General features: G+C 48.8%; 1 protein-coding gene across 7 annotated transcripts in view; it reads left to right on the top strand.

Moving 5' to 3' along the window:
• The window catches only part of DEPDC5 (DEP domain containing 5, GATOR1 subcomplex subunit), a 592,834-nt gene that overhangs the window by 446,879 nt on the left and 123,297 nt on the right, over positions 1-22,658 (top strand). The gene's annotated exons all lie outside the window — the stretch shown is intronic.

Raw genomic sequence — 22,658 nt, 5'->3', positions numbered from 1 at the left:
AAGCCCTTCCCTTCCTCGCTGACTTCAGTTTCGTCTTTTTACGTTTAGAAATGTGGATCTAGAAAGCGGTTCGACAGCCCGTTTTTTGGCCTACCTCAACATTTTTGTCGACGAACAGTGTGCCTTTCACCTTTTTCGTGTTCTTCAGGATTTAAACCATGCGGGTACTGTGGATTGCAGATCTCAGCTGCAGACCCTCCTACCCTTTGTATGTGGTGCCTTGGGAACCACTGTGACTCCGCAGAGTGCAACTCCCGTCACCAACTTCGCACGAAGGCGTTGAGAGAACACTATATGAAGCTCTTGGTGCACCTGCGTTTCGGACACCCCTTCCTGATCTCCAGTTGAGGAGGCGATGTAAGAGTCTTTCCCGTGCCTTCATACATTCCCTGGACCCAGGATGACTCTGGACCCGAAGGGGAGTACAATTCCTCACAACATGCCATCTTTGGGTCCTCATCTCCCTTCGGTGCTCTTTTCAGCCCCAAGGAGATCAGTGGTGTTTTGAATGATTCCACACCAGCAGGGGTCCCTTGGTATCCATTAAGTCCTCAAGATCTGTAGTCCGATCCAGTTCGGCTCTGGTGCACAGCGCCAATCGAAGCCACGTTTATTACCCCTTCTACTCCAAGACACTGCATTGCTGATGGACAGCGTTGGGTGAAGTCGGTGGTACAATTTTCCTCAGACACCTTTCCTCCTTACTTTGAGGAGCCTCTGGAACACCAGGCTTTTGAAAGAGAGAAGAGAGGAACCAGGACTTTTGCAACATATGGGTGGCACTGTGCAGCCTCCTCTGGAGAATAGTTGGCTGACAGAGCTGGATGAGGCTAGTAGAATTGTACCCTCACCATCCTCTTGTCTCCCCCCAGCATTGCTCCTGAGCTGAGCTCTTTCTTTTTAGAGGTGCTGAGAAGTCATCTGCAATTCTTGATATGCAACAGAAATAACTACTAACCCATAAAGTGGTGTACTTCGTCCGGGTCAAACAAGAGTTGAGCTTGTGCTTTATTATAGTGAAACATTATATGATCTTTATTGGGGGCTTGGGCTAAGCCTGCTACCAGGATCCCTGTGGACCGGTCTTTAGCACACATGCACTGTCTCACCCCAGAGATCGGGCCTGGCTCCCCTGGCATCCTACTCCTGAAGTTCTGCTGTACAGGCCAATACAGGCTCACCTCAACTCCCTTCCTCCTGTTTCTCTGGACAGGGAGTCCAAAAGACTGGACACATATGGAAGTAATATTTTCTTCTCCACAAGTTTAGCTTTTCGGTCGGTTGATACAACGTATGTTCTGGTCCGATTTTCGAACTTACCGTTGCATTCGGTGGTACACCTGCTGCCGTTGCTCCCGGATGAGGCCAGAACGATCTTACCCAGATACTCCGGGATGAATGACAGGTGGCTAAGTTACTAATATAATGTGATATGGATACCACAGATTCAATTGATCGCGTCATGGCTTTTTCAGTATTCAATAGCAATGAATTTAGACCAGAATCAGTACTATATTGTGTTAAAGATGTCCAGCCGGGCATTAGCTTTAATGGATCAAACTGATTGGTAGTGGTCAAACAAAAAGAAATCGAGTGGGACACAGTCCTGTATCTTACAACAACAAAGAAAAAGACATTCACAAATGAACACACAATTTTTTCAAGCAAAACAAGAAAAAAGCTTTTCGCCAATACGAATAATTTGGGCAAGCTTTTAAGGTTAACAGTGATGCAATTGTTTTAACAAATTAGTTTAACGTGCAAGCTGTTTAGAAAGTCGACGATGTTTCAATCCATAACTAGATACATGGATCATCATCAGGAAAAGGAAATTTAGCAAGCCTAAAATTATACACTGCCTGAATCAGAAGCGCAGGATGTTTGGGGGAAGGAGTCCAAGTGGATGGAGGGTGGAATGGGCATTTCTAGATTTATCAGACGTTTGAGAAAACCTTGCGGATGTGGCTTGAGAAAAACTGTCGGATAGTTTATGGCGCCGCCTTGGGGATGCAGGAATTAATGCTGGAGGACGTCCGTGTGTTTGTAATACGCTGGCTGCTTTTCGATCACGATTTACAGCCGGTAATCCGAATTTCAGAGGCTCACGAGTAGAATCGCTGTGTGTTTTTCACAACTAGCTGACACCCAGGGTCCTTCCTACCTTGTGGGTTTCCTTGTTATATTTAACACATGGCTTTTTCAGTGGCAATCCGCCATTGTGCTTGGCTCCATACTTCGAGCTTTATGGAAGCTGTTCAGATCATCTTGGTAGCTTTTGGCAGAACATCTCCCAGGAGTAAACGATCAAATTGCTGATCTCCTCAGCAGGAGACAACAACAAATTCACGAATGGGAATTTCATCCCCAAGTTCTCCTTCCTTACTTCCATCAGTGTGGGTTTCCACATATAGACCTATTTGCCACAGTCGAAAACGCAAAATGCCCAAATTTCTGCTCTATCAAAGGGCAATGCTCTTTGGATGAACTGGTCAGGAATATTTGCCTACGCTTTTCCGCCTCTCTCGCTCATTCCATGGGTGGTTCGGAAACTCAGGCAAACATCTCTCACACTAATTCTAGTGGGTCCCACATGGGCTCCTCAACCAGGGTACACCACTCCTTTAAAGCTGTCTGTAGTTCCACATCAGAAACTTCACCTAAACTCCAGTCTCCTCACAAAGAGCCATAGACAAATTAGACATCCAGATCCCAAAGAGTTGAATTTAGCGATCTGGCTCCTGTAGGCATAGAGTTTGGTGATTTAAATCTTCCACCAGACTGTATAAATATTCTAAAAGAAGCAAGAAGGTCTACCACCAGAACTTGCTATGCAGCAAAATGGAAAAAAGGTGTTGTATATTGCAATAACAACAAAATCAATACTTTAGATGCTTCTATACAAAACATTATTTGCTACTTGTTACATTTGTAACAATCAGGCCTTGCTTACATGTCTGTTTGTTTGCACCTTGCCCCAGTGGCTGCGTACTTACAAAATAGTCACTATTCAGAGTCCCAGTAATCAAGGCCTTCAGAGAAGGCTTAAAAAGAGTAATACCACTAAGGATTCCCCCTGCCCCAGTATGGAATCTCAACATTGTTCTCTCAAGGCTCATGGGTCAACCTTTTGAACCATTACAAAAGACACCTTTACAGTTCCTCTCCTGGAAAGTTGCATTCCTCATTGCTATCCCATCACTAAGGAAAGTTGGTGAGCTACAGGCATTAACTTTGGAAGAACCCTTCTTTCAGCTACATGAAGATAGGATAGTTCTCTGTACCAACCCAAAATTCCATTTCCAAGGTAGTTTCTGTTTTTCATATAAACCAATCGGTTGAGTTTTTTTTTGTTTAAATCTTTTTATTGAATTTTCTCATATCACGCCAGCTGAAGGGGGTAAGGCACAAGATCAGTACGCATTTTTACACAATCAGAGGGTATCATAACCAAGCATAGATGTACATATAGTGATCGTCATGTGTCAGGTGGCTGTAACCTCGTCTGACTTAGCTATAGCCAGTGGGATCATGAACATGGGGAGGGTAATTTCGGGTGAAGAGTACAAGGGCCCTTGAGTCCGTGTTCGCTTAAATGCGTATCAGTAGAGGCGTAGGTGGGTGTCGTTCCCATGTGTGTTGTCTCTGGCCTGTAATCTCATGATCAATCCTGGTAAGGAGAAGAGAAAAAGAAACGTGTGCCGGTCTCAGAACTGCCGGTTGGAAACTATGGGGAGGTCATGGATTTGTGGGGGAAACGTCTCCTAGTGTATCGTGCAGCGTTTGATGCGTGTGACTCAATGGTCCGGGTCAGCGAGCGCAGCGTACAGGGGTGCCCGGGGGGAGGGGGGCACCAGCCATCTGGAGCGAAACGTACTAGTCATGGGGGAGGCATGTTGCCGCTCCTCCTCGCTCCTCACGTGGAGGGTTCGAGGGTCTGGTAGCTGCGAAGGGTGCCTCGGGGAGGCCTGGGTGTGGGGGGAGATGGGTCTGGTATGACCTCCGGGGTTGTTTCGTGTTTAAATTGGAAGAGCAGTTGGGCCCATTCTAGAGAGATGGGGTTCTTCCACATTCCTTTCACTTCCTCTTCTCGTAGGAGCTCCTCCCGACGCCCCCCATTTACATACAGTGGTTGCATGTATTGTATTGTATTGTATGTTGGATTTATATAGCGCTTATAACCCAGGGGTCTCTAAGCGCTTGCCTTGGGAACCCGTCCTGGCTTTTCCCTGTGAGATAGCCCCTACAGGGCATCCCCAAGGTGAAAGCCAGGCATCCCTTAAGACTGTCCGCGCCTTCGAAGTCCACTCCTGAGGGGGTAATGTTCCAAGAGCCCTCGTATGACAACCAGTCGAAACTCTTCATCGACTCGGAATCTGGCAGGCTCACCATCCATAAACGGAAAATCGCACCAGAACATCCCTTGGAGGCGTACAAAATCCCTCTTAAACAGAAGAAGGACTCGACCACCTCACCAGTTCTTTTTGAACATGTTGAGAGCTATTCCCAACAAGTGGCATATTCTCCAGCGCAAAGCGAGGAGGACGTGGGTGATGAATACGGTCAGACGGCGTTCACCTATCATACTGACACTGATCAGGAGGAACCTCAGCAATGGACTGATGGTGCAGACCCTGATGATCCACAAGCTGCACCGGACATTCAGTCTTACAATGTCAAAACCTCGCCTACTGAAGACACGGCGGCGTTTAACGCTTTAATAGAAAGGGCAGCCCTCAACCATGACGTGGAAATGCACGCAGAACCCGTGGAAGAAGATTTCTTATTTGATACTTTCTCCACCTCTGAAAAATCGGCAAAGACATTGCCTATGCTGAAAGGAGTCCTCAAACATGCTGTGGACATTTTGAAAGAGCCCACAAAGGCAAGGGTTATCAACCCTAGGATTGAAAAAAAGTATAGACCTGCGCCTGTGGACCCTACCTACATCAAAGGCCAGCTCCCTTTGGACTGCCTCGTAGTGGCCAATGCTCGCAAGAGGGCAAACTCGCAAACTAGTGGTGATGCTCCTCCTCCGGACAAAGAATCAAAGATCTTGGAGGCGTCAGGAAAGCGGGTCGCAGCACAGGCTGCTAATATTTGGAGGATTTCAAATACACAAGCCCTATTAGCTAGATACGATAGGGCTCACTACGACACATTAGAACAGCTGTTGCAACACCTGCCTGATGTTTACAAAGAGGGAGCAGAAATGATCATACAGGAGGGGAAGTTAATTTCTAATGCATCCATCAAATGTGCACTGGATGCGGCAGACACGGCAGCTAGGGCCATCAACACTAGTGTAATGTTGAGACGTCACGCCTGGCTACGCATCTCTGGGTTTAAACCAGAGATTCAAACAACTTTGCTCAACCAGCCAGTTAACCCTGACTTCCTTTTTGGTCCCGAGGTAGACACAACACTCAAAAAAATTAAAAAGGACACTGAGACGGCAAAATCCATGTGGGCTCTGCAGTCACAGCAGTTTCGGGGCAGTTCCTTTCGTCGCTCCGGTAATAGGGGAGCATCTAGAGGACAAGCTTTACAGCAAGCCCAGTACAGCAAAGGGAGCACGCAAACCACCTATACCAAAAATAACAGGGGTGGATATCATGGGAACAGCGCCAAGGGCAGAGGACGTGGAAATAACAATGGCAGATCCTCCGCTCCCAACAAACAGTGACGCCTTGTCACTGCCCCCGACCATTTAACACCTGTCGGGGGAAGACTCCAGCAGTTCCTGCCAGTCTGGGAAGGCATTACCACAGACAGGTGGGTGAGACAACTTATCCAATACGGCTATTGTCTAGAACTAACCTCCACTCCCCCCAACCTACCCCCAAGGCACCGTCCTATGTCCGCAGAGCACATGCACTTATTGCAGCAAGAAGTACTCTCCATGCTGCAAAAAGGAGCAATCGAACTCGTGCCTGCAAAAGAGCAGGGTACAGGGGTGTACTCTCTGTACTTCTTAATCCCAAAAAAGGACGGTTCCCTGCGGCCCATTCTAGACCTCAGACCCCTCAACCAATACATACTGTCAGAACACTTTCATATGTTAACCTTACAGCAGGTCCTACCATTGCTCAGTCAGGGCGACTTCCTAGCAACCCTGGACCTCAAGGATGCATATTTCCACATTCCCATTCACCCAAGTCTCAGGAAATATCTCAGATTCACCATCAACAATCAGCATTACCAATTCAAGGTCCTGCCTTTCGGGGTCACCACTGCCCCCAGAGTGTTCACCAAGTGCTTAGCGACTGTGGCTGCGCACCTTCGGAGACAGCACATCCATGTCTATCCCTACCTGGACGACTGGCTTGTTCAGGCAAAGTCAGGCCAGCAGTGTGCCAGCCACATGTCACGCACAATTCACCTCCTACACAGTCTAGGATTCTCACTAAACTACCAAAAGTCGCACCTTCAGCCCGCTCATGTGCAGCAGTACCTAGGGGCAACAATAAACACTCTAACGGCAACAGCGCAGCCAAACTCTGCCAGAGTCAACAGCATGCAGCTGCTAATTCAGAAATTCTGAAAGACCTAGTGTTGGTGACCGGTCGTGCATACAACTCTCTGCATTGGTGGAACACACAAAACCTGTGCAGGGGATGACCGTTCCACGAGCCTGTCCCACAAGTATTGCTGACGACGGACGCATCTCTCCAGGGCTGGGGGGCGCATGTCCTCCATTATACTGTGCAAGGACTATGGACGACACAGCAGCAAAAGATGCATATCAATCTTTTGGAGCTGATGGCAATCTTCATGGCACTGAAAGCATTCAAGTTGCACCTGTGCAACAAGGTCGTGTTGATCCGGACGGACAACATGACTGCCATGTATTACATCCAGAAACAGGGAGGCACACACTCCCCGCAACTATCTCACCTAGCCCAGAGCATGTGGAAGTGGGCCATTCAACGGAACATCTTCCTCATGGCGGAACATCTCCCAGGCATACAACAAGATGGCGGACCTGCTCAGCAGGCACAGTCATCAGATGCACGAGTGGGAGATTCACCCCTCAGTGCTCCAACCATATTTCCAGCAGTGGGGTCATCCAGAGATCGACCTCTTCGCCACAAAAGAGAACGCAAAATGCCAAAGCTTCGCCGCCAGGTTCCCACACCCGCAGTCTCAGGGCAATGCGATATGGATGAACTGGTCAGGCAGATTTGCGTACGCTTTTCCCCCAGCCCTACTCATACCGCTGGTGGCGCGCAAACTGCGGCAGCACTCCATGACGCTCATCCTGATTGCTCCAACGTGGGCACGGCAGGCTTGGTACACCACGTTCCTGGAACTTTCAGTGGTGCCCCACCAACGGCTGCGCCTCACTCCCAGTCTCCTCACTCGGAGCCATGGAGACATTCAGCACCCAGATCCACTACAGTTGAGCCTTGCGATTTGGCTCCTGAGGTCATAGAGTTTGGCTACCTCAACTTGCCCCCTGACTGTATGGACATCATCAAAGAGGCAAGGCGACCTACAACTAGGCCGTGCTATGCAGTCAAATGGAAACGCTTTGTCATCTACTGTTCCAACAATGACATTAATCCGCTAGATGCGTCCACGCAAAACATCATATGTTACTTGCTGCATCTATATCGATGCAATCTAGTGTATAGTTCCATTAGGATACATTTGGCCGCCATGGCAGCTTATCTTCAAAACAGGCAGCATCTTTCCCTCTTCAAAGTGCCTGCCATTAAAGCCTTTTTGGAAGGACTCAAAAGAGTGATCCCTCCCAGACACCCTCCTTCGCCTGTCTGGAATCTAAACATCGTTCTCACCAGGCTCATGGGGCCACCCTTTGAGCCTCTTCATTCTTGTGAGATACAGTTTCTTCCATGGAAAGTGGCTTTTCTAATAGCCATCACATCGTTACGACGAGTCAGTGAGCTTCAAGCCCTGACAATTCAGGAGCCCTTCCTACAAATTCATGCTAATAGGGTAGTGCTACGCACCGACCCCAAGTTCATGCCTAAGGTGGTCTCGCAGTTCCACATTAATCAAACCATAGAACTGACAGTTTTCTTTCCAAACCCAGATTCAGTGGCAGACCGAGCACTGCACACCTTAGATGTCAAAAGAGCTCTCCTGTATTACATCGACAGGACAAAAGACTTTAGAAAGACTAAACAACTTTTTGTTGCCTTCTCTCCACAACACAAAGGCAACCCTATTTCCAAATCAGGTATAGCCATATGGATTGTTAAATGCATATAAATCTGTTATCAAAAAGCTAAACGCACTTTAACAGTTCCCCCAAGAGCGCATTCCACACGCAAGCTAGGGGCATCCATGACTTTCCTAGGTAACATTCCTCTAGAGGATATATGTAGAGCAGCCACATGGTTCACCATACATACATTTACCAAACACTACTGCGTAGATGTACACTCCAAACAGCAAGCCGCTGTAGGACAGGCTGTTCTCAGAACTCTCTTTCAGACTGCTGCAGCTGGCACGGGCAACCGCCGCTAAGGAAGTAACTGCTATTTATTCTATGCACAGATATGAATTCAGCAGCCCACATGCCTCGAATGGAATATGCTACTTACCAGTATGCATCTGTTCTTGGCATGTAGGGCTGCTGACATTCATATCGCCCGCCCTCCTCCCCGGTGCCTGTCGCAGCTGTAGCACTCAGAATCATTTTCAGGCATGGTCATCACTTTCAGTATTACACTCCATCTCTGCCACAATGGCGAAAAACAATCTGGGGATGGAGAGGATGCCCATGCGCACTGTAGTCCAGGGGAGGAGCCACCTATCTCGTGATACTTCGAAGACTCTTCCAGGACAACAATGTGCAATCATCCGGACCCAACACTAGGCGGCGATCTATGCACAGATATGAATGTCAGCAGCCCTACATGCCAAGAACAGATGCATACTGGTAAGTAGCATATTCCTTAGGTGGGATCACCGGCAAGTTGGCGAAGTGATAAAGTAGTCTGGGCACCATTATCATCTTTGCCAGTGCTACCCGGCCGATGGGCACTAGGGGCAGTGTTTTCCAGAAGGCCACCGACGATCGTAGTCCAGATAGTGCCTTGCGGTGGTTGCCTTCATACAAGTCCACCGGGAATTGGTAAAGTTGCACCCCCAGGTATCGAGGGCCGCTCCGTACCAATGTAGCGATTTTGGGCCTAGCGCCACCGCATGCGGAGCTAGATGGGAGCTGAGCGGGTAGACGGTCGACTTCTCCCAGTTGACTTTGAGTCCTGAGATGGCGCCGAAAGCTTGCAGGGTGTCCCAGATTGGGGTGAGATCTCCTGTTACATCACGGATGTAGATGAGTAGGTCATCCGCGTACAAGGAGACGCAGTGCGTTGTCCCCGCTATCGGTATCCCCCACTCAGCCCCCTCGCCCTGCAGTCGGATGGCCATGGGTTCGACTGCTAGTGCGAACAGGAGGGGCGAGAGTGGGCACCCCTGCCTTGTGCCCCTTTCAATCGGGAAGGGGGCTGAGACCATTTTACCGATTCGTATCCTATAGGCGAGTCCCTCGTATAGGAGTCGCGTGTAGGCTAGCAGAGTCTGGCCGTAATTTTGGGACTGGAGGACCGCGAACAGGTGTGACTACATCAGTGTATCAACCGCCTTTTCAAGGTCAAATATTAAGCAAGCCACTCTGGGGTGCCTCTCACGTACGCTGTCTTGGATCTGGAAGAGCCTCCTCAGGTTGTGCGAAGTGTTACGCCCGGGCACGAATCCGTATGGGTCAGAGTGGATTAATGTGGGTATGAGTGGACTGTAGCTGTCTGCTAATATTTTTCCCAGGATTTTACAGTCCGCGTTCAGGAGTGTAATGGGCCTGTACGAGGAAGGATGTGTGGGGTCCCTATGCGGTTTTAGAAATGTTACCACAACGGATTTCCGAAACAAAGCGGGTAGGATTCCTTTCGATCTGGCCTCCTCGTACATGAGTGCGAGATGGGGCACTATTTGGGCTTTGAATTTGCTATAATAGTCTAGTGGGAGACCATCCATCCCTGGCGATTTATTTCGGGCGAGGGACCCTATGGTGCGCTTAATCTCTGCTCTTGTGATTTTACTGTCCAAGTCCCTTTGGTCTTCTTCGGATATAGCGGGGAGTCTGTGGACACCTAGGAAGTGTTGTAGTGCATCATGTGGCGTCGGCGCGGGATTGCGGTAAATTTCTGTGTAGTAGGTGCGAAAGATGTCAAGGATATCAGCTTGAGTGTAGTGGAGGCTGTCTGTTTCATCCAGCAGTTCCGTGATGGGTTGTGGGTGTGTGTCCTGTTTGGCCATCCATGCTCGGAGTGCCCCCACCCTGTTACCCTCCTGTGCATGCGGGTCGCGTATTTACGAAAGTTATATTTCCGCAGGTCCCAAAGCATTTCCGTGTATGTCAGCTTCGCCCTGCCCTGGTCCAAATCGTGAGAGAATCCTGCCAGGGTCAGTTCCACTTCACTCAATGCCCTTTCTAGTATTCATTGTACCCCCACTATCTGTTGAATGGAGTGTCCGCGCGCGGTGACCTTGTACGCATCCCATTCCAAGCCTTTAGAGGAAGCAGTGCCCGCATTGCGTTGGAAGTGCGTCCTAATGAATTCCTAGTGTGTGTGGCAAAAGGCTTGGTCAGTGAGGCATTCTTGGGGGAGTCGCCACGTGGGGACCGGGGGGCGGGGGGGGGCCGCCATCGCAGCGTCACCACATGCCCGTCATGGTCATATATCGTGCGTCTGAGGTAGTCGGTGTGTTGTATTGTGTGGAGAGTTGTCAGAGCTGATTTGCATATCGCCATTGTCTAACCCAGGGTGGTGTGGAGTGCAAAAAAACGATGGATTTGAGCCCAGATCTTTGGACTGGGGTGAGTGTGTGACATTGATCCACATTCGGTCCATCACCTGTTGTTTTTGCATATTCCGCCCTAAGTGCGCTGGGGATGCCCAGACGTGGATCCCAGGCACTCCACACCACTGGAGTCAAGCTAGCCGGGCTGATGAGAGGTGTTACCTCGAAACCGGTCCGGTCCTCGGATGCTTGATTCCGTTCTGGGAAGGACATGGCTTTTGTAGTTCGGACTGGACTGTTCCCATGGGGCACAGGGTCAGAGCTGATTTGCATATCGCCATTGTCTAACCCAGGGTGGTGTGGAGTGCAAAAAAACGACGGATTTGAGCCCAGATCTTTGGACTGGGGTGAGTGTGTGACATTGATCCACATTCGGTCCATCACCTGTTGTTTTTGCATATTCCGCCCTAAGTGCGCTGGGGATGCCCAGACGTGGGTCCCAGGCACTCCACACCACTGGAGTCAAGCTAGCCGGGCTGATGAGAGGTGTTACCTCGAAACCGGTCCGGTCCTCGGATGCTTGATTCCGTTCTGGGAAGGACATGGCTTTTGTAGTTCGGACTGGACTGTTCCCATGGGGCACAGGGTCAGAGCTGATTTGCATATCGCCATTGTCTAACCCAGGGTGGTGTGGAGTGCAAAAAAACGATGGATTTGAGCCCAGATCTTTGGACTGGGGTGAGTGTGTGACATTGATCCACATTCGGTCCATCACCTGTTGTTTTTTGCGTATTGTGTGGAGGAGCATAGGAATCTGTCTAGGCGCTCCCTGAGGTTGTGCGGGATAGAATGGAAGGAATATAATTTAGTTGTTGGGTGACATGCTCTCCAGGTGTCTATCAGTGCCCAGTGACTCACCCAGTTGCGGAAACTCTCAGTTTGCTTGTGTGCTGGGGGCGTAGATGCTGCCGAGTAGGGTAGGTTGACCTTCTAGTAGGCCGCTAATAAGGGCGTATCGTCCGTTTTTATCTATCAGTCTGGATTGTTCTTTGAATGGCACTCCGGGTCTGACCCACACGAGCGCGCCCCTCGCGAAGCCCGAGTATTTTGTGGCACATATGAGTCCCCGCCACTTACGTTGTAGGCGACCGACCTCTAGGTCCGTCAGGTGAGTCTCCTGTAGGAGGGCCACCTGCGCTTGTTGTCGCTTGATGTAGGCATAGATGGAATATCGTTTAGATGTTGTGTGCATCCCCCTGACGTTGAGTGTTATGACTTTTAAGATCCGAGTGTGGCGTTGTGGGGTTCATGATGTGGTTGCGTCATGTAAGGAGTTTGTGGGCCACCCGCCCCAGTCCCCTCTTCCCCCCAAACCCCCGCCCCCCCGTCAGCCCAACAACCCTCGCCCCGAGTCCACACCATCGTGTCCATTGCCTGCTTCGTGACTAGGAGGATAGTAACATACAGGGAAAAGAAACTGTAACTTCGGGAATCATTCCCGACTAGGGGGACCTATCGCACGGGGCAACACATCCAAACTGTAAAACATATACGTTTGTTAATCCGTTTCTGAAGGGTGGCGGCCTTGTTTCCTCTTCGGCGCCACCGGCTCCACTCCTTAGGAAAAGTTGTGTGATTATGGAAGTGTCCCCTAAGTATCGTGATGGCCACCAGGTATGCCCGGGGTAGGGGTGACGGCCATTCAGCTGCATTAGGGGCCCGTCCGCCGGTCGAAAGAACATTTCCTGTGTTCTGGGTTTCTCGGGATCCGGGAGACGGGGTGGTGTGGACTCTATTTCCACGCCGGGTGTACTCCACGTTTATGTCCACTTTCACATCAGCAAATCCAATGTCTGGGGTGTCACTCTCGGGGGTGTTTGGGACCCTTCTCGGGAGGCCCGAGCATCACTAGCGTCCTCTTCTGAGCTGAACAGGTGCGGTCCATTGTCGAGGTCCGATGCTTCCTCAAGCGGACCCAATGCGGCAGCGGGTCGGAGCACCCTTCTACTTTCTGCTATGATCTGGGAGCGGTCTGGGCAGCCCTTCCCTGGCGGGGTGGAACGGGTGCTAAGTTGAGTCAGGGTGATTTTACGGTTGTGACTACGCGGTCGTCATCCAGTTGGATTGTTTTGTGAGCCCGCTGGCGCCGGGGGGCGCGGGATGTGTTGTTCTGTCCAGGTGTCTGCGTCTTTCGGGTCAGTAAAGAAGTGCGTGGCGCCCTCGTGGATCACCTTGAGCTTGGCTGGGAACAAGAGGGCATATTGAATGTTCTTTTGTCGGAGTGTCCGCTTTACCGCTTGAAAGGTGGCTCTTTGCTGCTGTACCGACCGGGAGTAGTCGTGTCCTCTGGCCTCTCGAAGGATTGCGTCCCTGTTTCTGAAGTGGAGTAGTTTCAGGAGGAACGGCCTCGGGGTAGGCAAGGTTCGGCTTGCGTGCTGTGACTCGGTGCGCCCGTTCCACCGAGAAGAAGGGGGTTAGATCTGTGGATGGTGTGAAGGACGTGATCCAGTCGGTGATGTACTGTACGGGGTCCGCCCCCTCCGCTCCCTCCGGCAGGATCATGACGCGGATGTTGCTCCTTCGGGAAGGCCCCTCCAAGTCTTCCGCCTTGTTCTCCAGGGTTTTGAGCCTAGATTGGAGGTCCGCGATGTCGCGATGATGTTGTTGCATTTGCGGTTGGAGCGTCTGTAATTCCTGCAGCCTTGGCACTCCCAGGGTGGAGGGTGCGGACGCTGCCCGATTTGCAGAGTATTTGGGTCCAATTGGGCTTCACCAGTAGTGGGGACTGCTTCCAGATGCAGCCCATTCCGGTCTCACGGGTGTTGGATGGGGAGGGCCTCCCAGTGGTTGGGGTGTCCAGTGGATCATGTGGCGAGTTTGCACCGGCGTCTCAACTGGCGGCCCTATGGTGGCAGCAATGGAGTGGTCTCTGTGTCACGGTTGGGGACGTCCTCTGTATACGCCTCCCCCACTCCCTTCGCCGTGGACGGCTTACCTTCGTAGTGGCCCAACTGTCTTACAGATGAGGGGCTCACCGGGGTAAATCCAATCGGTTGAGTTGCCAGTCTTCTTTCCTCAACCTGATTGTGTGGCAGAAGGCACTCTTCACATGCTTGATGTTTAGAGGTTTGCTATAATACATAGAAAGAACTAAATACTTTTGCAAAACAAAACAACTGTTTGTTGCATTTGCTCCACCCCACAAAGGCAGTCCTATTTCAGAATCTGGTATTGCCAGATTGATTTTAAATGCGTTCAAATTTGCTACACTAAAGCTAAAAGAACTTTAACTATACCCCTGAAAGCATATTCCACTCGCAAAATAGGGGCGTCAGTGACCTTTTTAGGCAACATCCCTCTAGTTGATATATGTAAGGCAGCTACATGTAAATGTAAATGTGTTTGTGTTTATACAGCACACTTCTACCCTGAGGTCTCGTAGCTCTGTATTCATACCGCTATGGAACCCTTCCTGGCTTTCCTGTGAAATGTCCACTCCTGAGCACCCCCAAGGTGAAGCCAGGCATCCAAGCGCTGCTGGGGCCATTGTGGAGATTAAGCAAGCTATTGCCCAGAGTCACAGAGTGGGACCCGTGATTAGAATAGGCACCGAGGCGAGAATTATCAGGTCCGGGGAGATTGAGTCGAGGCGCCGCCGAGGCAGGGATTGAACCCTGGTCCCGGGCCAGACCTCTGCATCAGGGTCTGCCGCTTTAACCATTGAGCCACGCTTCTCCACCATGGTCTACACCACACACATTTACCAAACACTATTGTGCAGATGTGTTAGCACGTCAACAGGCTAATGTAGGCCAAGCAGTACTGAGAAAACTATTCCAAACAACTGCAACATCTACAGGTTAGCCACCGCTTTCGGAGTATACTGCTTTATAGTCTATGCAAAGCATGTGTATCTACAGCACACATGCTTTGAACGGATAATGTTACTTACCTAGTAAGCATCTGTTCTTGGCATGTAGAGCTGTAGATTCACATGCGCCCACCTGCCTCCCTGGGTACCTGTAGTTGTTGCAGTTCTTTAATTGTACATTCATAGGCACGGACATCTCAATACTACACTTATATACTCCATTCTCATCCTCTTGCAGGAAAACAATCTAACAATGACGTTGATGACCATGGGAACTATCACCGAAAGGAGGAGTCACCTTACCTTGTGACTAGGAAAGACTTCTTTGAAGAAAATCAACTTGCTAACATCCAGACCCAACACTAGATGGCAGGAGTATGCAAAGCATGTGAATCTACAGCGCTACATGCCTAGAACAGATGCTTACTAGGAAAGTAACATCATCCTTTCCTCTTATGTCCCATTATCTACCACGTGCTTCTTGGGACAGTTTCACAAGGGTGCTTGGTTGCTCTCATGCATTCTCTCAGCCTTCCTTAGTCCATCTGTGCTTGTCTTATGTAGAGACATTCTGTCAGGGGCTTTGCTCCTATTGTTTTGACTGCAACAACAACTCCCTCTGTCGGTTCAGTTTTTCTTAGCGGTTTGACTCTCACAGGGGTCACAATGTTTTTCAGGCACAGAAATGTGTTTTCACGATATGAGTGATAGCATATGCTCCAAACTTTGACTTTTGTTATTTTGTTTGCACGCAGCCACGTTGTGGGATAACTTGTCCCTGGATATCTGTGTTCTCTTTTTGCCTGATGCTGCTTCAGCCAGGCTCTTCTCTGCCCTTTTTTTCTTTTCCTATCCTATGTTGCAGATTACCTATTCTAGGCCCTCTGTGTGCTGGCCTTTGCTCTCTCTGTCTTCTTATAGACCAGGTTGTGATCTTGCTTCTGCTGTTTTAGACAGATTCCTCACACCAGGTTTTTGTTTCACAATATTTTTGATAACTACCAGCCTTCTTAGCGTACTAGGCAGTTTCATAAACTGAAGGTTGTGTGTTCATCTCTCGCAGATGGCGCCTCTTTTCCTGATTGTCATCTTCCCTCTCAGTTGCATTGTTTTCATGTCTAGGCTGACTTTATTTTGTGGAGTGTGTGAGGTGTCTACGTTCTCCATTCTCTTTTTTGCTGCTATAAGCTTCTGTCTGGGGCTCATCCTCGTATATGTTTCTCATATCTTCGTAATGACGGCATCTGTCTTTGGCCTCTATCTCATTGTAGCTATCTCTATATGTATGTGTGTGCATCAGCATATATATATGTGTATATAGGTATCTTATGTATATGTTTTATGTGCATTTATTTATGTATCTATGTGTCTATTTACATACATACTAATGTATGTGTGTATATATATATATATGTATCCAATTTTGTATATATATATATGTCTAAATATGTGTGTATGTACTTCCTTCCACAGTACAAATTCTTACAAATACTTAGCTTTTCATTTTCTCCTATGCGAGTTATACATTCCTGCCTATTTTGTGGAGTTCCCACTATCTCTGCCAGTTGTTTCTCAGGTACCGGAATTGGTTTTGCTGAGTTCAGCCAATATCCATGACAGTATTCCTAATGCATTCACCACTGTGGATAGTGTCTTAGGTCCTTCCCTTTCTGCACTGTCGGAAATGGCTTATCTTGTTATGGCTTTATGGGGTTCTGAATTTTCCTCAGTAACCTTGTCTATTGTCTTTGGTTTTCCTCTACTCACAACTGACCATGGTCTCCTCCCTCCACGGGAGCGTACCCCTATTCTGTTTATATTGTATGGTACCTTCAGACACATCTGTTTCTCTCCAGGGAAACTTTTTTTATATGCTTTTCAATGTCTTCTTACTTAGTTTCCTGTGATCCTTACCACAGTTCTTAAGGTGCGGCGTTGCTTTTTCCTTCACATCATTTCCCCCGATCATCCAGTCTCTCTTGACTTATTGTAGACCGATTACTTCTATTCAGGGATCTCTGGCAAGTTCAGGTCGCAGGCCCTCCTCCGGGGATGGATTGCTATGGTATTTAATTCAAAGTTAAAAAATCTGCTCGTAGATGTCTCTATCATATGAATAAGTTGCTTTCCTTCGGTAACGCCTTATCTGGTAGAGACAGAATCTAACCGCAGATTCCTTACTGACTGCAAACTGGTTTCTGTTCTTCACTAGAGATCTTTATCCTTCTATGTGGCTGTCTTTCATAAGAGCTCCTACTAGTTTCACACAAGATGTTTCCCTTTTTGGGCACACTGTCTCCATGTCCAGTTTTTATAGTGGCTGCACGTTGTTGGCGCAGAAAATAGTCACAGAAGAAACTGACGTCAGCGCATTGGAGGAGAGCTTATATGTACTCCGGTGACCGCACATCTGGTCAACAACTTCTATTGACGTTCTGTAGTACTTCTGTAAAACTTTGCCAGGACCCAGTGTGGTACCTGGGGAGAATTCACAGGTAAGGAATCTGGGGTAGATCCTGTCTCTACCAGATAAGTTACCGAAGGTAAGTAAAATATTAGTTTGTGACAGAGACATGGGCCCACCACATGTCTGGCCCAGACATGGTTATAGCCACACCATCTGGTTATACAATCTACAGAGCTGACAGACCAAATAGACGGGGTGGTGGGCTAGCCATTATTTATCATATTAACATGTCAGCAATCTTTCAACCAGTATCACTTTCACGCTGTGAAGCATTCTCCTTCTCTATAAAAATTGAAAATTCACGGTCCTTAAGTGGCGTTCTTATCTATTGTCTTTTGGCTCTATACATATCTTCATGCAGGCCTTGTGCACTATACTGAAATTAGGTACACTTGCCATTGATTTCATTCTATTAGGAGACTTCAATTATCATCTAGAAGACCCCATAGAAAAAGACACAGAAGCTTTACTTGATCTGATGTCCTACTCTGGCCTCACACAGACAGTTGCAGGTCCAACCCACTCGGCAAGCTATTGTTTAGATGGGATTTTCACAAAAATTCGCAAGCTAAAGGAACTCCGCATCCTGCCGAATAACATGGTCTGACCAAGAGGCCCCACTCTGAGGCCCCAATCACAAACAGGGAAAACCCTTCTTACTGTACAAACTACTCGCCCCTGGCACAAGATGCTACCAGACCAACTTAATCTTGGTGCAGTCGTAGCCTGTGTTGACCGAGGATGTAGATATCTTGATCGAAAATTATTCAGCATGGATCTGTGCTGTGGTGAATATTTTGGCCCTGGCCAAGATATCCCATCCCAAGAGACAAAAACCATTCGCACTATGGTTTAATGAAAATCTTAGAACCCAAAAACAATGGTGCAGAAGGCACAAACATAAGTGGAGAAAAGACTGCCTTCAGTCTAAGAAAGAAATTTTCAAGCAGTGTATGGCAGAGTAAAAAACACTGCTTGAAAGAGAAAAATCCTCCTATTTTACAAAGAAAATTGAAACTGCAAAAACCTTGGTGAATGAACTTTATCGAACTGTTAATAAGTTATCCTCCACCAGAGCAACAATGCAGCAGCCAGTAGCCAATCATTCTGCAACAACTAAGCCAGTTTCTTACAAAACAAAGTAGAAGAAGTATACAACATATTCTCTTCCACTAAAACTCCTTTGTTAGTGGACACAGCCTCTCACCCCACTCATCCCAAGCCTGGTTCCTTCGCAATATTCACTAACCCCACAATTGAGCAGGTTACTCTGCTCTTGAAAACTAAGAAGTCTGGGTCTTCTTGGGATCCATGTCCTCCATCGGTGGCTAAATTACCACCTGACACCTATGCTGGCATTTTAACAGGTATTTTCAAACATAAGTTTGAAACTGGTTATTTTCCATTTCAATGGAAGATAGTGTCCATACTCCCACAGATAAAGAAGCGGTCCTCAGCCCAGCCGACCCATACAGTTACCGCCCTATATCTCACCTTCCTCTTCCAGCAAAGATTGTAGAAAAGATTGTTGGTGATAAAGGACTGAATGTGACTCAAAGGCCTCAATATTAGGCCATAGCCCCCTCAATGTGAAATTTGCTACATTTGTTTCTCTTTCCTTTTCAGATTTTCTAAGTTTCATTATTTGTGGGATAACAGGCCTGTTATTAACCTCTTGACTGGTGCTCTCTGTACCTAGAGCGTACCTGTGGGTTGTTTCTCTGGGTTTCCTGGTTTGGACTCGACAGTGTATTTATCAGGGCTGCTTGCTCCCAGTTCATGACTGTGAATTGCATCTCTGCGTGAACTCTGTGGAATAAACTCTGGCTACTTGTAACAAGTACATTCGTGTGGGTTGCTCCTAGGCCACTCAAACCCACCAAAAAGGCAGAACCTGTACCTTCTGATAGATGGTAACAAATGCAAAAAGAACAACTGATGGACAGAATGCAGACCAATGTCATACATTCACCCCAGTACAGAGAGCTGGGCTTACATCTATCGTTTTTTTGCTCGCTGTGCCATTCCAGTTTGGATCTAGCTATATGCAAATCAGTCTTGACCCTGTGCCCAATGGGAACAGTCCAGCCCGAACTGCTAGACCAGGTCCTCCCTGGACTGGAAACAAGCATTCTAGGACCAGTTTCGGGCTTTCAGCTCTCATCAACCAGGATAGTTTGGCTCCAGTGGCATGGAGAGCACGAGACCCACGTCTAAGCATACCCGTCCCACTCGGGGTGACAAATGCAAAAAGAACAATTGAGGGACAGAATGCAGAGCAATGTCATACATTCACCCCAGTACAGAGATCTTGGCCTAAATCCATAATTTATTTTGCTCACCGTGCCATTCCAGTTTGGACCTAACCATATGCAAATCAGTCTTGACCCTGTGCCCAGTGGGAACAGTCGAGCCCGAACTGCCAGGCAAGGTCCTCCCTGGACTGGAAACAAGCATCCTAGGACAAGTTTCGGGCTTTCAGCCCTCATCAGTCAGGATAGCTTGACTCCAGTGGCATGGAGAGCACGGCTCCCACAATTGGGCATACCTTTCCAACTCAGAGTGACAAATGCAAAAAGAACAATTAATGGACAGAATTGGCAACCTTCATATATGATAACGATCTTCTGGACCCCGAAGTGGCCACACCACTGAGACATACTTAATCATGGCTTTGAAGGTGTTCTGAGAAGCCCTTGTTCAAGCACAGCCCTTATATTATTAGCTCTATCAGCAGCGTTCAATACTGTCAAACACAAGCTGCCGATTCGCCACCTCTAGAATATCAGAATAGGGGGAACCACCCTTGCCCTCCTGAGATCCTTTCTTGTCAATCGAGAACAATCAATGTACATAGAACGTTTATGTCACAACCTTGGCCAATCTCATTAGATCATTTGACTTCTCACTTGCGTCCTATGCCAATGATACTCAGATTGTGATTTCCCTGACCAAGAAAAAGCGGAAAACGAACACCAAATTCCACGATTGTATGCAGGCAGTAAGTGACTGGATGGCCAAACATAGCCTGAAGCTAAACTTATTTTGCTCACCGTGCCATTCCAGTTTGGACCTAACCATATGCAAATCAGTCTTGACCCTGTGCCCAGTGGGAACAGTCGAGCCCGAACTGCCAGGCAATGTCCTCCCTGGGCTGGAAACAAGCATCCTAGGACAAGTTTCGGGCTTTCAGCCCTCATCAGCCAGGACAGCTTGGCTCCAGTGGCATGGAGAGCACGGCTCCCATAATTGGGCATACCTTTCCAACTCAGGGTGACAAATGCAAAAAGAACAATTAATAGACAGAATGCAGAGCAATGTCATACATTCACCCCAGTACAGAGTACTGGGCTTAAATCCATAATTTTTTTTGCTCACCGTACATTCCAGTTTGGATTTATCCATATGCAAATCAGTCTTGACCCTGAGCCCAGTGGGAACAGTCCAGCCCGAACTGCCAGGCCAGGCCCATCCTGGACTGAAAACAAGCACCCTGGGACTGGTTTCGGGCTTTCAGCCCTCACCAGCCAGGATAGCTTGACTCCAGTGGCATGAAGGGCACAGGACCCACGTCTGGGCATACCCGTCCCACTCGGCATGACACTTGCAAAAAGAAAAATTGATGGACAGAATGCAGAACAATGCCATACATTCACCCCAGTACAAAGATCTGGGCCTAAATCCATTGTTTTTTGCTCACCATGCCATTCCAGTTTGGACCTAGCCATATGCAAATCCCGAAACCTGTCCTAGGATGCTTGTTTCCGGTCCATGGAGGGCCTGGCTTGGCAGTTCGGGCTGGACTGTTCCCATGAGGCACAAGTTCAAGACTCATTTGCATATGGCCATGTCTAAACTGGGGTGGCATGGAGAGCAAAAGAATGATGTATTTAACCCAGATCTCTTGACCTAGGGGTGAATGTTTTGATTTGTTCTGCATTCCGTCCATCAATTGTGTGTCTTTTGCTTTCTCGCCCTAAGTGTGCCAGGTATGCCCTGACGTGGGTCCTGGGCTCACTTTTTTATTTATTTATTTTTATTTATTTTATGCGTTTTTATATAGCGCGGACTTTACCCGAAGGTGTCAGAGCGCTTCACAATAGGAACAGTAATGATACATGAGGAGAAAATTACAAGTGAGCATGTTACAAAAGCAAACGTTAAGTTTCGAGGCATGTGGGCTGCTGAATTCATATCTGTGCATAGATCGCCGCCTAGTGTTGGGTCCGGATGATTGCACATTGTTGTCCTGGAAGAGTCTTCGAAGTATCACGAGATAGGTGGCTCCTCCCCTGGACTACAGTGCGCATGGGCATCGCCTCCATCCCCAGATTGTTTTTTCCGCCATTGGGTTCGGATGTGTTTCGGTTCCCTCTGTCGGAATCGATAGTTGTTTAACTTTCCTAACTTGAGACCAAAAGGTCTTTAGGCTTGGCGTCGGTATTGTTTTTCGTTCGGGTTTAACTGTTTCTTCAGCTCCGAACTCTTGCTGCCCTCCCGCGTGCTGTCGGCGCGGATGGGCCTACACGACGCTCCAGACATGGAATGAACTCCGTTTAAGAGGTGCCCGGTGTGCACCTCAAAGTATCCACACCTCGACGTGCACCCAGTGTGCAACAAATGTCTGTCGCCGGACCATGATGAGGCCAGATGTATGGCCTGCTCAAAGTTCCGGTGTAAGAAAACTCTCAAGCTTCGTCGGGCCGCTAGACTCCAGGCCCAGTTATCAGCACCCCCGCCAGACAACATCTTCGAAGAAGACGTTGGAGACGACAATGTCTTTCAAGTTTCGGACTCTAGCCCAGGGTCGGAGGAAGAAAACTACGACGCGGGAGACGAGGAGTTTGATGAAGTCGTCGGTGAGGTAGGGGACGACGATGGGGCCATTGCCACCGTGGAGGATAGCTCAGAGGAGGAGCATCCTCAAACTGACTCAGGGGTCAACCCACACGATACGGCCCAGGTCGAGGGATCACCTTCGGGCCTTACCCAAGAACTCACTAATCGTCCCACGGCCTCGCCTCCGGGCCCGGCCACGGACATTTCTGAGGTGCCACTCCCGTTGAAGAAAACGAAAGTGAAACCATCGGGGTCCACACCAACGGTTTCGAAACCGAAAGTGAAAGTCGCACTGGTGGGACAGAAGGCTCCAGAGGCCTCAACGTCTAAAAAATTCAAAATGGCCGACAGCAAGAGCCGCGCCAAAATGGCCGACCCGAAGACCCCGGTGTCGAAACCGAAGACGTCCGACGCGGCCGCGTCGGCGCCGAAGGTGGTCGAGGTCGATGACCCGAAGAAGGCTCTGAAGAAGCGTCAGGACGGCGCCGAAGCTCTGGCTCCGACGACTCCGGCCGTCAAGGCCAAGGATGGTAATGTGTCGGCTCCGAAGGCCGTGCCTTCCGCCGACCCGACGCCGGACTCGGGGAAATCGCTCGAGCCGGTCCAGCCCTCACCGGCCTTAACAAAGAAGGTCATGGAGTCCCTGCAGCGGATTCGGAAGGACGCTGTGGCTCCCGAACCGAAGGATGTGGTGCCGAAGCATACACC

Source organism: Lissotriton vulgaris, chromosome 11 (assembly GCF_964263255.1).
Source record: "Lissotriton vulgaris chromosome 11, aLisVul1.2, whole genome shotgun sequence".
Taxonomy (NCBI): Eukaryota; Metazoa; Chordata; class Amphibia; order Caudata; family Salamandridae; genus Lissotriton; species Lissotriton vulgaris.
Note: the sequence above shows the minus strand (reverse complement) of the source record. Positions and strands in the feature narration are given on the sequence as shown.